The following is a 15,468-nucleotide window of genomic DNA, read 5'->3' on the forward strand; positions in this document are numbered from 1 at the left end:
ATTCACTAATTATTATATAAAAACACAATTTCCTTTAAATTTGGAACCTTTGGAGCCTACTGTGTAGGCTGCAGGGGGGAAAACAGACCCTCCTTTCTCCTCTACTTCATATGTTCCCTCACTTTCCACACCCCTCCTCCAGGCAAGGTCTTTTCTAAATATTGGTAAATACTTCATAAAATTACCTTTTTTTGTTAATATTTGTTGTTACAAAATTTTGATGCTGTTGTAAAATAAAATGTGTAAATTTTATTATGAAACGTTTACTACTTCATACATCATACACCATTTTTCTACTACTGTGTAGTTTGTAAGGGGTAATATCAATTGTTAACACAATGTATACCATATTTACATATCTAAAAGCTTACTTAATTTACCAATTCAAGACCATACATAAAACATCAAAAAAGCATAGACAAGAGTTAAATTAATCTGTATTTTTAATCATTTCCCTGTGTAACCTGGTAGTTAGGGCCAGTCTTGAATGTACATTTCATGATGAACCTGAAGCTACAGTCAGCAGCCCAGTCCTGACAGACGTTACCTGCAAACAAGAAACAACGAACAGCACAAAAATATACAGTCTTAAAATTTAGGTAGTATAATATTTCCTAAGTAAATAAACATAATGAATCATAACCATAGATTCTAAAATGTTAAGCTCTTTATAGTTCACTTCGTGGCTCTTAAAAGAAACCGTTGTGGGTCTGTCCTGTGGTGGACATGAGTACTCCGCGGGCTGCCATGGTACTGTAAACTCTCCTCAGTGTTCCCTCTGGACTGTTTGTTGGCTCTAGTCAGGTTCTGAATGGAGAAGGTGAAATGATGGAGTGACGCATAGAGATTCTTTCCTGTCTATGTGCCACTCCACAACAATCAGACCCTTCTCCATGTTTTTGGAGGAGGGTCTGGTTGTTGCTTCTCATCCAACTGGCTGGAACCTTTAAAAGTCGAACACATCCTCTGCCATCATGATGAATATCTGGAAAAGAGTATAACAAAAACTCAGTTGATGCATACTCTGCGTTCATTCAGACGGTACTACTTCTGCCCAGGCTACAGCTACTGTTAGTGAAATTACCAGGCATCCTCTGCTGGTGATACCGAGAATTGCTTTTTAAAACGCACCATCAACAATATGAACCAAATAGATGTAAACAATAGTTATATTTTATGTTTTCATGCCTAGCTAGAATAGATAAAATTTATGGGAGGGTAACCATTTTAGAGTTCATCAGAAATCGCATAGTGCCCCACTTACATCAACTTGATTTGAAATATTGCTATAACATATAATATTGTAAATAATAATATTGTAACAACTTACAGTAACTTGTAAATGGTCATAGTTGTATTCATTTCTGCTCTTCATCCCAGAACATTATCTGTTAAAGGAAAAAAAGAAAAACAGTATAAATCGTTACCCTACATTAGACAATACAGATAACATGGTGATGTATTACTTTGACACGTTTTCATAGTAACTTCAGACAGTCTTCGGGTGGTGTGATGCGACTTAACAACTGTTCTTCCTAGACGTGGTCAGCAAGACAAATCTGTTATCTATATTGTTTGATATATATCAACAACCGAATTATATGTTAATACTGAGAAAACACGATGAATATTCCTCATCTTAAAACAGCATCTATTCAATTACACATTACTGCATAAATGTAAAAGAAAATGTAGCTTTGATTATTTTTTTAAAAGCTACTAAACCAAAAGGACATTTTTGGGCACAGTCACTAAACTTACCAGACATCTGACAGTTCCAGCATTTGCATGATGATGACAACAGTTAGGATCCATCCAGGATCTTCATCTTCATTCAAGGGCATCTCCAGCAGGTAGGAGTACAGTCCACTTGTATACTGCATTAAACAATTAAGGATCAAATTAAATCACTGTAGGAGGCATATATGGTGAATAGTTAAACTGTTTTTTTTTCCCTGTGGGACTTGCTTATACCTGAGGCACAGAGGAGGAAAGAGGCAGGGTTGTGACATCTCTATGTTGTCAATAAATACATCCTAGAGCTTCACCAATCCATGAGACAGGACCCAATGTAGTCCCAAAAGGTCATTGGATCCAGTGTACCAGAAACAGGTATTTGGACCATCACACTGAGTGTTGCACAATTCAAGAATGTTCTCTTCCTGCTGTGTTACAAACCTTAAACTCAAAATGGCATTATCAAGTAAAAAGACAGTACTACTCACATGAGAACTTGTGACAATACCTACCTGTACCTGTCACTATAAAACAACAAGTAAATGGTTAAACCCCTCAGCACAGGGACTCACAGTTCGTTGCCGTGGGGCCAGGGGCTGAAGTCCCGAGACTCCAGGGTCTCCTCAACCTCACGGATGGTGGAGGCAGGCGTCCAGGGGGTAGTCACCAGCACGGAGTCTGAGCCAGAGACGTAGATCCAAACCTCCTGGTCCATGAGGTGCAGGTTGGGAAGCAGAGTCCCCAAGAGCTGAAAGAGAGCACAGTCACTTTAGAGTATTGTGTCCGTTTTACCTGTGACCAACAGTATTCTCGTATAGGATTCTGTATACCTCAAGGAACAGGGACTCGTCCCACACATGGACCCAGAGAGGGAACAGCTGCAGAACTCCAGGCTGCTCAAACAACATACAGACATATGTCAAACACAATGCAACAAGGGCACAATGTCTCATTCAGAGAAACATTAGACTTACCTGAGCACCAGGGTCAGGGGGCACAGAGGAGCCGGAGGGGGAGAGCCCAGGGCTGCGGCTCTCAACAGGCTGGGAATCAAGAAAAAGAGCATGAGCCATTTGACATTTCATGCAGTTAAGTGTCACTGAATATTTAAGGCAGGTCAAACTCACCTGCACACGAGCAGAACGGCCAGTCTGCCGACGCAGAGGGCGTCTGCTGCTGGCAGCCTGCAAAAGTTTAAGTTTGGTTTAAAAGAGGTAAAAATGGAAAAGGGATAAAAACATGTTAAAGTTCCCACAAACAATCTAAACCACCAAGAGACAGATTTTAGTTGAGTTAAGTGTGTGAGGTTTACCTGCTGAGGAGCTGCGGGCGTCCCACTGGTGGAGGGCCCTGGGCTGTCCGGTCTCTGGAGCTGGAACATCAGAACACACAGGTGAATATTAATGTCTTTATAACGACATTATAAAAAGAGCAAAGGGCAAATGTGACCAGGCCTACCGGAGCAGAAGAGGAGGGTGGAGAGCTGCCCCTTGCTGAAGAATCACCGCGGCGGGCACGAGTGGTCCGAGGGGCAGGCGCCGGAGACCTCTTCCTCTTCCTGCCGCCCTGTTGGACAGAAGATAATCAACATTAAATGTATGCTAAAAGACAGTATCTAAATGACAAACTAATTAAGGTCTTCTTTCAAAACCTCACTACAGGAGTTTGTGGCTGGAAGGTGGACACACAGCAATCAAACAAATAATATAGCGCATCTCCAAGTTTTCAAAGACATGGGCAATCGGGGTTAGTTTTCAAAAAACAAATGTAGTGCAACAGGATGCTTATTTTAATATCTGTGTGCATTGCCTATGTTTTATTTGGTTAGTGTTGTAAATGTATTGTAGTTTATAAAGTTGATTAATGTTACTGCAATCAATACTCAAATCAAACATTTTTGTTCAACAAGCATAAATGTGAGCCATTTGGCCACTTTGTGTTCATCCACTCCAAATTCAATAAAATTCAGTAAAACATAACACTTATTTTCAGTAAGCAACATTAAATAAAATACTCTGGGTTGTTGTAAGTTCACCAATTACTGAGCAGATTTAGTAGAAGAAACTCGCAACTGTACCTTCGGAGATTTTGCCTTCTAATGATATATTTACAAAGCAAATCCTTATATTTATTAAAAACATACATATACATTGAGGATTCATTCTTTTTGTACAAATATAGTACTTAAAGTAACTTTAGTACAAAATCTGTGTTTTGGCCAAATACGGCCATATCGAACAATATATTTAAATGTGAACATGTTGCTAAACTATATTAAACCCTGTTCAAAGTTTGGCCCTTTTAATATTTAACCATGGACCCTATAGAACCTATAGAAGTATACATTTATATTTTCCATTTCTATTTCTATTTTCAGTGTGTTAGCTAGTTAATGCTACTTTCTCAATGTTACTGATGCCAAGTAGAAGTAGTAAATACTGAAAGTAGCCTTATAGCTAACGTTGTTATTTATACTAATAATCATCGCAAATGCTTTTTAAAAAGACAAATTTGTTTTACCATGCTGCAGTTGAATGTGAAGGCTGGTGGCGTTCAAGTGCTGCTGAACTTGAAGGCTGATGAAGTTCAACTGCTGTGGGAACAAAAACAAAGCTGCGTGAGGCTGCGGTGGTGCTAGTTTAGCTGCTATTAGCCGTTAGCTTAGTCTGCGGAGAACGAGTGCGTGGCTTCTCTCTCAAGGACAAGAGCGAAATGGCGGATAATTCGAATGTTGTCCATAACAACATTATGTTGTTATTCTTTGAATGTTGTGTAGCCATTGGCAACCATGGAATGGGTGGTAAGATGTGCGTGTTACCTGTTGATGCTTTCATGGGAAGAGCCACAGACATCAATCTTTCCAAATCCAATGAGCTAGACCAGTATGGGCAAAAAACCTCTCTACTGTCCAAATGTTAGTTTTTGCTGCAGTCAGCAGTTAAAAGTATTGGAATTATCATAAACTCATAATGGCTCTATCAGCGTTTATGCACATACACCACTACATTCTGTAATCTTACTGTCTAAACAACCAACCCAAAAAGTAAGATTTTATTCACTTTAAAGTATATCAGTGTGTCAGATTTGGGTAACTCCATGAAACGAGGGTCAAACCTTTCCCTCAGTTGGAGCAACCCTGTAGCTCCAGTTGTTGTCACTAGAGCGCGCTCAAGGCTCTGGCCTTAATTTAATGAAAGCCTTAGTTCACATGTGTCAAACTCAAGGCCTGGGGACCAAATGTGGCCTTCCACATCATTTTATGTGGCCCTCTATATGGTAAATTAAAAGGTTAACATGTCATTTTATCAAGAGATATATATCGTTACACAGCTATATATTTACATCTATGCAAATTAATATGCAATATTTGAAACTTGAATAAGTAATACATACAGAAATGGTTAATTAACAAGTTAAAAAGTAGTTACATCTATTTTACATCTGGCCCATTGAGGACAGCCATTTTGCTGATGTGGCTCTCGGTGAAAATGTGTTTGACACCCCTGCTTTAGTTCATTCAATGTGGCACATAGGGTCCTCCATACTGACAGGCTTGAAGGGACACACAATCACGCTGTAAGCTACAGTATGGGGTTTTATATTTAAATTAGCAGCAAGAGCAGAGCAAACATAGTGCCCAAGTACTGCACTTTGTTTTCTCATAAATTACTTCATTTTGTGTTTCCTTGCTGTAAAAGGACAACTCACTGACAACTATCAGACCGAGATTCAGTCTCAGTCCAGCCCTAGTGCTCCTGGATCCGAGGTGCAAGCATCAGAACTGTTGTGCGGATCCAGCTCGAAATGTCAGTTTTCTTTGCGGGAGAAGCAAGACCATTACGCAGTGGACTAGGTCTGGACAGGGTGGCTGTGCTGTCCTGTCTTCCGTGCTGGGGGGGAACATGCCGGGTTTCGAGGTGGAGATCCAGACTGAAGCGCAGATCCAGTCTAGTTCATTATATCTTCTTCTGAGCCGCTCGTCTTGGTGGACAATATATGTAATACCCTGCTTAAGTGAAGATCACAATCACATTGTTTGACTGTGCTTTAAATTTCTTACCTATAGAATGTTTAACCCCCACTCTTTGAGTAGTACAAAACATTGGGGCAAGCTCGCCTTCTTGAGGCTCTACTGCCTTTAACCCGACTGTCCTGCTGTAACTGACGATAAAGAACGATCCCCGTGCCTCTGCACCTGTTCTTCAAGCAACAGAACAGAAACCGACATCCTCCATGCACTTGGCTCTTGGTTCAGCACGAAGGCATCTATAAAGCCATTTTATCGCTCCAACTCATCTGAGCCCGGCCTGAACCAGAGCTGCTCTCCGCTATTTCAGGCATCTGGGTTTGGATCCCACTGTAACACATGTCTCACATGTATCTCATGTAGGCCAAGCTATAATAATGATTTGGAAGTTGAATTAATAAAATAAAATGTTAAGAAATTATATAATAACAAATGTAGAATATTTGTTTTCTGCAGTAGCAGATGTTTTCTGCATTTTACAGCCAAGACTACATATTTCTTCTTTTTATGTAATTCTTTATGATTTCCTCTTCAGATAAATGCAGCATTTGACCATATTCCGTGCCCTCATGACGTATATTCTGGGGGTGAGGCCACTAAAATATGAATATTTTGGGGCGCTTCATTCAAATGACGCTGGTTTTCTCCCGCCACATTTATCAACAGCTGCTCGTGTGCACGGCACAGGTTCATAAGTCCCAAAGCCAAGTGCCCTCTGCTGTATGCACAAATATACACACACATATACACTAATGCAATGCTAGTAAATGAGGGCCATTATACTTTTCTGAGTACTTTTCTAACATCATACATTTACTTGAGTAATGCTTTTTATTGAAGTAATAGTACTCTTAAGTTTTGGTTACTCTTCCCACTGTGAGTAAGTCTATAAGTGACAAAAGATTAATGTCGACAATATTAAATGAGTTGAACATCTGTGTTTCTTGTGCTGCCCCTTCAGATATAATGACTTTTTTTCTCATTTTTGTGATTATCCTTTGAAAATACCAGATTGTGTGCATTATTTAACATTAACTAAACTATAAATCAGATGTTAAGTCCTGACAGTTTCTCTTTAAATTATTATTAACTGAGTAGTAAGTTTTCTTGGAACACTACTTTGTACTTATTCTTGTGTAATATATTTTTTTTTAACTTTCACATAAGTACAATGATTGGCTACTCTTCCCACCTCTGACAAAAATGCATGTGAATACTATTGATGAGCTACAGTACCTACTTCCTATTTTTACTGTTTAAAATTTGGTACCCCAGCTTTGATAATCAATGTGAATTATATGCAATTGTGTGCAGGTTTAATTCTAGCTGATTATGGTCAAACATGGATGGAGCATCGTCGGTTTTCTTTAATGACCATGAGAAACTTTGGTTTGGGAAAACAGTCGATGGAGCAGAGGATTCTGGGAGAACTACAGTACACAATCAATAAACTGGCGAAAAACACAGGTGTGTCAGTAATTCCCATATTAATAAAGAGTCATTATATTGTACTGAGGTCATGCTGTGTCCCAGTTATCCACAGAGGTTAGGCTTTGGAGAGACATTTTCCTCAAGTGTTTGTGTTTTAGTTGTCAAGTCGATAAATACAATGTACAAAGTGTTGACACTTTGTTAGAGTTGACACTTTGTAAGTGTTGACACTTTGTTAGTGTGATTCATTTATTAACCTGGACTAGATTTGTTGTTGTTAGTTCTGTGTTGAAAATACTACAAACTCGACTTCCGGGATGGCGAGGGAGCAATTGGCAGCATAATTTCTTAGCTCCCCGACGGGGATTCATGGAATTATTGAGGGGGGAGAAGGGGACCAATATTCAAGTGTTTACGGAAGATTTTTTAAAATCTGAGCTCTCCCTTGCTGGTGCCCCTTTAGCCATACAGCGCTCTCTGGGGCCCAGACCACCGCTGAGCGCTAACCCCAGATCTATCGTAATATGTTTTTTGGAATACAAGATGAAGGAGAAGGTTCTCCGCTCTGCTTGGAGTAAAGGGGATATTCAGTTTAATGGAAGGCGTATATATTTTGACCAAGACTACCCCCAGTGATCTGCTTCTTAAACATAAAGCCTACAACCCCGTCAGGAAAATGCTCAAAGAAAAAGGATATCGCTTCCAAACTCTTTACCCAGCCAGACTCCGCGTGTTTTACGATGGAGGCAATGACACCGTGGTTTATAATAACGTGGAGCCACGGACAACTTAAAGAAAAGAGGGCTTTTGCAGGCAGGAGTGGAGGACGCAGCGGACCCGGCTCCCTCTCCCAGACAGAGGAGACCTACGTGGAAATCCATGTGTGCAACAAAGGGTTGGAACAGAGAAGAGCTGACGAGAAGCATCCAGGAAAAGTTGAAGGTGTTTAAAAGAGGCACCGTGTGATTCAAGGCAAGCTTCTGCTTGGTATAGCAGTGCAAGCAATATTATACTTGCGCTCCGCTAACTGAATCACCATATCTGATTGGCCGTCAGGGAAATTGCTTCCCCAATATGCGCCATCATGATGGACAGTAGATGGAGGGTGGCAGCACTGCGAGGGTTTCCCTGGTCAGGGATTCCCCTCCCAACTTTGAAGGTGGACTTATACTTCACTTTTGGAGTTCACGTATGTTCCATGTTCTGGTATGTTCTTGTTTTCTTTTTTTGCAGACCCATGTGTGTTTTTCAGAGTATCTAGAGATATCTATGTTTAGTTTGTACCTTTCTCTTGATGGCGGTTAGACAACAGTATACAGTTATCACTCTCAATGTAAATGGTCTTCATAACCCCATTAAAAGGGCTAAAGTCATAGCTAAAATGAAAAGAAGAAACTGTGATATAATATTTTGGCAGGAAACTCATCTTTCTGCCACAGAGCATGAAAAGATAAGCAAAATGGGGTTCAAGAATATGTACTACTCATTTATAAAGGGTCACTCTAGAGGAGTTTCCATCCTACAACCAAATAGAGTGAACTTTCAGTACACATCTCAGGTCAGTGACAGTCACAAGGAAGGACGTTATATATTTGTTAAAGGATATATAGACAATAAAGAAGTGACTCTCCAGGCAAAGACAAATGCACGATTAAGAAGATTTTTTTATTTCTTATTGCAACAGAAATATAAGGTGTGCTTATAAGTGGAGGGGATTGGAATGTCTGTCTTAACCCTTTTATAGATTCCTCCAGTAAAATGAAAAAAAAAAAAAAAACCCAACCAGAAGCAATATTGGTTAAGAAAATGCTTAAGGAACAAGGAATGATGGATGTGTGGAGAAACTTGCATCAATCAGATAAGAGTTATACTTTTTTCTCACACTCCCACCAGGTATATTCAAGATTAGATTATTTTTTTATGTTGATGTCTGACAGACATAGAATTGTTAATTGCGAAATAGGTGTCAGAGACGTATCTGACCATGCAGGGGTGTGCTTGACTCTCCATTTGGATAATGATCGCAAAGAAATTCTATGGAGACTTAACACAAGTTTCCTAAAAGATGATAAGTTTCATGACTTTGTAGAGAAGGAACTGAAAGATTATATGGATCATAATAGTATTAATGATATTTCTCCCAGTGTAGTGTGGGATGCGTTAAAGGCCGTACTTAGAGGTAAATTGATTATGTGGTCCTCTTTTAAGAAAAGGCAAAAGGAAAGTTACATGAAACATGTATCTGACAAACTGAAGATTTTAGAAAATGAAGTCATGCAAAACAAAAACAATGATATCCTAATAAAGATCAACGAAACAAAACAAATTTTGAATAAACTATATGAGGATCACATAGAAAAGAAGTCAAAATTTATAAAGCAAAATTATTATGAAAATGGTCCTAAATCTAAGAAACTTCTTGCTTGGAGGATACATAAACAACAGGCCAAAAGATTTATACATAAAATGAAGAGCCCTCTTGATGACAATATATGTCATGATCTAAAAGACATACATACGGTAACTCCTTTGTGGCATATTATGAGCAATTGTATACTCAACCCCACTCTGCAAATGTTGAAGCTATAGATCATTTTCTTTCTTCACTTGATTTACCATCCATAGGAACCGAACAAAACGAGAGGTTAAATCGGGAAATAACAGATGAAGAAATTAGTAAAGCCATCTCAACGTTGAAAACCAATAAAATGGCCGGAGAGGATGGTTATCCAGCCGAGTGGTATAAACATTTTCGACATTTAATACTTTCGCCACTTAAGGCTTGCTTTAATTATGTTTTAAGGGGTGGGGAGATACCACCATCTTGGAAAAGAGCAGTGATTTCAGTGATCTATAAACCAGGTAAAGACAGAATTCTATGCAGCTCTTATCGTCCAATATCTATTTTAAATATTGATTATTGAATATTTGCCACGATACTAGCTCAGCGGCTCGAGGCTGTTGTTCCAGAATTGACAGACACTGATCAACCTGGATTTGTCCGCAATAGACAGACTCATGATAATATTAGACGTGCTTTACATCTCATTAATAAAATGAAAAACAGAATCTATAGCAGTTAATCTTGATGCTGAAAAAGCATTTGATTCTGTCGGTTGGGAATTTGGTCATGGACAGGTTCGGTTTTAACAGTAAAATACACTCACCTAAAGGATTATTAGGAACACCATACTAATACGGTGTTTGACCCCCTTTCGCCTTCAGAACTGCCTTAATTCTACGTGGCATTGATTCAACAAGGTGCTGAAAGCATTCTTTAGAAATGTTGGCCCATATTGATAGGAGCATCTTGCAGTTGATGGAGATTTGTGGGATGCACATCCAGGGCACGAAGCTCCTGTTCCACCACATCCCAAAGATGCTCTATCAGATTGAGATCTGGTGCCTGTGGGGGCCAATGTAGTACAGTGAACTCATTGTCATGTTCAAGAAACCAATTTGAAATGATTCGAGCTTTATGACATGGTGCATTATCCTGCTGGAAGTAGCCATCAGAGGATGGGTACATGGTCGTCATGAAGGGATGGACATGGTCATAAACAATGTTCAGGTAGCCCGTGGCATTTAAACGATGCCCAATTGGCACTAAGGGACCTAAAGTGTGCCAAGAAAACATCCCCCACACCATTACACCACCACCACCAGCCTGCACAGTGGCAACAAGGCATGATGGATCCATGTTCTCATTCTGTTTACGGCAAATTCTGACTCTACCATTTGAATGTCTCAACAGAAATCAAGACTCATCAGACCAGGCAACATTTTTCCAGTCTTCAAGTGTCCAATTTTGGTGAGCTCATGCAAATTGTAGCCTCTTTTCCTATTTGTAGTGGAGATGAGTGGTACCCGGTGGGGTCTTCTGCTGTTGTAGCCCATCCGCCTCAAGGTTGTGCGTGTTGTGGCTTCACAAATGCTTTGCTGCATTCTTCATTTGTAATGAGTGGTTATTTCAGTCAACTTGACTCTTCTATCAGCTTGAATCACTCGGCCCATTCTCCTCTGACCTCTAGCATCAACAAGACATTTTCGCCCACAGGACTGCCACATACTGGATGTTTTTCCCTTTTCACACCATTCTTTGTAAACCCTAGAAATGGTTGTGTGTGAAAATCCCAGTAACTGAGCAGATTGTGCAATACTCAGACCGGCCCGTCTGGCACCAACAACCATGCCACGCTCAAAATTGCTTAAATCACCTTTCTTTCCCATTCTGACATTCAGTTTGGAGTTCAGGAGATTGTCTTGACCAGGACCACACCCTTAAATGCATTGAAGCAACTGCCATGTGATTGGTTGATTAGATAATTGCATTAAGGAGAAATTGAACAGGTGTTCCCAATAATCCTTTAGGTGAGTGTATGTTTGTGATTCTGGTATAAGCACTAAGAGCTCAGATGCTCTGGGGGAGAGACAGAGGGATTTGCTTAGGATGCCAGAAGGCTGCAGGTCTGTGGCGAGGGCAGGACTGGGCTCTGGCCTGTCTGGCCATCCAAAGAATAAACCTTTTTCTATTTCATAACTCACTATTATTATTATATATATTAGGATATAGTATTTTTCACAACAATCTCAAAGTGTGTATACTGCTGTTTGCTGATGATATAGTGCATATCTCAGAAAATGAATTGGATCTTTATAAAATGTTGAGTATTGTTCAGGCCAGATGGAACAAAATGGGACTGACAATAAACTGGTAAAACTCAGGTAATTCAGTCAGTCAGTCACCTACTGAGACATTTTCACTTCCAGTTTGGCGCCACAACCTTCTCCTTTACAAAAAAAGTACCTGGGACTTGTTTTGGATGAACAACTCGCTTTTGATGAAGGAATCAAAGCTCCATCCCAGCGGAGTGCACATGTACTCTGTGTGAACTAAAGGACATTGAAAGCTAAATGCATTTTTTGTACTACTGTCTCTAGTCTAATGTGTCTTTGTTATGAAATCTGTTTGCGTATTGTGACTTTTTGTGTTTTTAAAACCTATGCAGGTGGGGCCCCTCCCATATGACACCAAATACGTCATAACTGTACATTGTAAGGTTTGTTTTGTATTGTCCTGCACCTGAGAGGGATTTTATCCATTCTTTTTTTCTCTTTACTCAATTAGGCTGTGGTACATGAGAGTCAAAGAGTGGCCAACACTGTCCCTCTGGGTCTCTATCATTCAACAACCAGAGACACAGAGCTGATGGGCTACTCTATTCCCAAAGTAAGTAGGATTAAAAGTTAATTGCATCAGTGGGACATTTTGGACTCATCCTCTTAATGGAGATCTTGCTCAAAAGTGCACCCCTTGCTTAGCACCACCTATTTTTGTTGCAGGTTAAGGCTGTTAGAAAGAACTATAGAAAGAAGTTGCATATATGATAGCAGTGTAAAATGTCTTTTTGGTCCTAGGGCATTATTGTCATCCCCAACCTGTCGTCAGCGCTCAATGAGGAGGGACAGTGGAAGTTTCCTCATGAACTCAACCCTGAAAACTTTCTCAACGACAGGGGAGAGTTTGTCAAACCAGACGCCTTTTCTGCCCTTCTCTGCTGGTAGGACATAATATAATGATCACACCATTTTGTAGTGATCCCTGAATGTCCAGTGGGTGAAAACATAATGCTCAAAATTTCACACAGTGCACCTTAAAGCCACAGTATGTACAATAGTATAAGAGTGTGAACAACAGCACACGTGCACACTGTGGTTCAGCACCTTGGACCAAAGCCTGTCCTGATTTTCCCCACAGCAGGGAAATCTACATTGGGTTTAGGTTTAAATTGGGCTTGGTCAGAGAATCAAAACTAATTCAAACACAAAGCAAGACTGCCTGGCCCAACTTTAATTTACTTTATTATACTTTTCTATTTTTGTCCAGAGTCGTAATATATTTTTTGTTCTTTTGTGGGGTTTTTTGTTTTGTTTTCGGGTGATAGTGTAGCAGTATGGATATGTGGTGTTCACTCTGCCCGCGAGCGGAGGGCACCACTACTCTATTATGAAAAACCCTGTGGGCTTAATACTTGTTCTCTGGTTTCCATCCTTCTGTGTGCTTAACAACAGTAGCTCTGGTGCTGAGAGCCATGATCATGATGGAGATGTGCCTTTCAACACTTGTGTCTAAAAAGAACTCTCTTTTAGCGACAAGTCATTGTTTGTAGTCTTGAGTTTGTAAAGATTAGATCTTAGTTAGAAATACAGGCAGTCATTTAATCAAACCGTGAGCTAGTTTCAGAACTAGTTTGTGTGAAATGGAGGATCCAGACAGAGCAGTGGAGTGATAGCAGCTAGGGCAGCAAGGAGCCTGTCTCCTTTGTGACCTATGTTTATGAAGGACCATTATTCCTGCAAGACAGCACTGCAGGAATAATGGGACAATTACACATGTGTAGAGGAACATGTGGCTTTTCGGAACCATCTTTGCTTCAGGAAACTACATGATATTTCTATAGGAACAACTTGGTTTCGATTTTTATCTGTGAGAGGTGAATGTGAGCGCGCTTTTGTAATGTAGGTCTGTGTTTAAGGGGACATTTGTGACACATGAGGGGACTTTTGTAACACATGAGGGGACTTTTGTGATATATGAGGGGATTTTTGTCACACATGAGGCTGTATTATCACTGTAGTATAAAATTATAAAGTGCACATTTGCAGATAATGTCTTTCTGTCTGTTCCTAATACTGGCAGCCCCCTGTTTATGGAATTGGAATGTTTTTTGACTATTGATGATCTGTGCTGTCCCTGTAAGCTTCTCAGTTAAGACCCAGACAGTTGTAGCGTCGCCCAGTGGATAAGAAAATAAAAAGGCAAGGCAAGGCCAGGCAAGTTTATTTGTATAGCACAATTTGTACACAAAGTAATTCAAAGTGCTTTATAGAATACGAAACAACCAAACATCATAAAATGAACAATAAAAGAGTGCTGTTACTGTAAAGTTCAATTCCGAGTCCATTATTACAACTAGACTTCTAGCCTCATTTGAAGGTTTTAGAGCAAGAGACTAGAGGTGACTGTTGACACTTTCTCTGTTTCTGTGAGTATGACTGTCAAAAGAGACTAGAAACATTTCAGTTTGGACCAACGCCTTTATTATCAGAATCAGACTTTTATTGCCATCGTCTGAACACAGTTCACACACTAGGAACTTACTGCGGTGATAAAGTGCAACAGAAAAACAAACTGAATTAATATAAATACAAATAAGGGCATGCACAAAGTTAAAAAAGATATACTTAAAGATAAAATAAAATACTTAGAGGTAGAAAATATATACAACAGCAGCATCAGAACAATAGTGCAAACATGCTTATTAAAGTGATCAGTGTTATAAAGTGTCTAGTTTAGTGCAAATATTATAAAGTGTTCATGAGACAAACAGCAGAGGGGAAGAAACTGTTCTTATGATGAGAGGTTCTGGTCCCAATGGACCGTAGCCTCCTGCCAGAGGGAAGTGGCTCAAATAGTCCATGTCCAGTGTGAGAAATGTCAGCTGCTGTACGGCCTGCTCGCCCCCGAGTCCTGGAGACGTACAGGTCCTGTATAGATGGAAGGCTTCACCTTCTCAGCAGAGCACGCACTGCACTGCAGTCTCTGTCTGTCCCTGGCCCCAGTGAACCACACAGTGATGGAGGAGGTGAGGATGGACTCAATGATGGAAGTGTAAAACTGCACCATCATCTGAACCAGCAGCTTGGCTTTCCTCAGCTGCCGCAGGAAGTACATCCTCTGCTGGGCTTTCTTGATGAGGGAGCTGATGGTCGGCTCCCACTTGAGATCCTGAGTGATGCAGGTGCCCAGGAAGCGGAAAGAGTCCGTCAGGGTGAGGGGAGGCAGGGGGGCTGTGACTTTCCTGAAGTCCACAATCATCTCCAATGTCTTTAGGGTGTTAAGCTCCAGGTTGTTGCTTCTGCACCAGAACACCAGCCGGCCCACCTCCGGACCAGACCATTCGAACGCCTTATGATTGATTTCATTGAACTGAGAAGGTAAAAGACATTGCCGCTGACCACAACCTATCCAGTGGCTGGAACTGGTGGGTCTGGCTCACTGGTGGACGGGAAGCTTGACCCGTATTTTCTTATTATTTATCATTGGCCTAATCACTTTTACATTTTTAGTCTGCTGCCTCATTCCCTGGATCCGCAACGTAATCAGTAGAATGGTCCAAAATGCCAGTGTCCAATACACTGCCTTACTGATCTCCCCATCTGCCTATACACCCACTGACTCAGATGACACGGACTCAGACTTTGACACCACT

The sequence above is a fragment of the Periophthalmus magnuspinnatus genome, chromosome 6 (genome assembly GCF_009829125.3).
Source record: "Periophthalmus magnuspinnatus isolate fPerMag1 chromosome 6, fPerMag1.2.pri, whole genome shotgun sequence".
NCBI classification, from domain to species: Eukaryota; Metazoa; Chordata; class Actinopteri; order Gobiiformes; family Gobiidae; genus Periophthalmus; species Periophthalmus magnuspinnatus.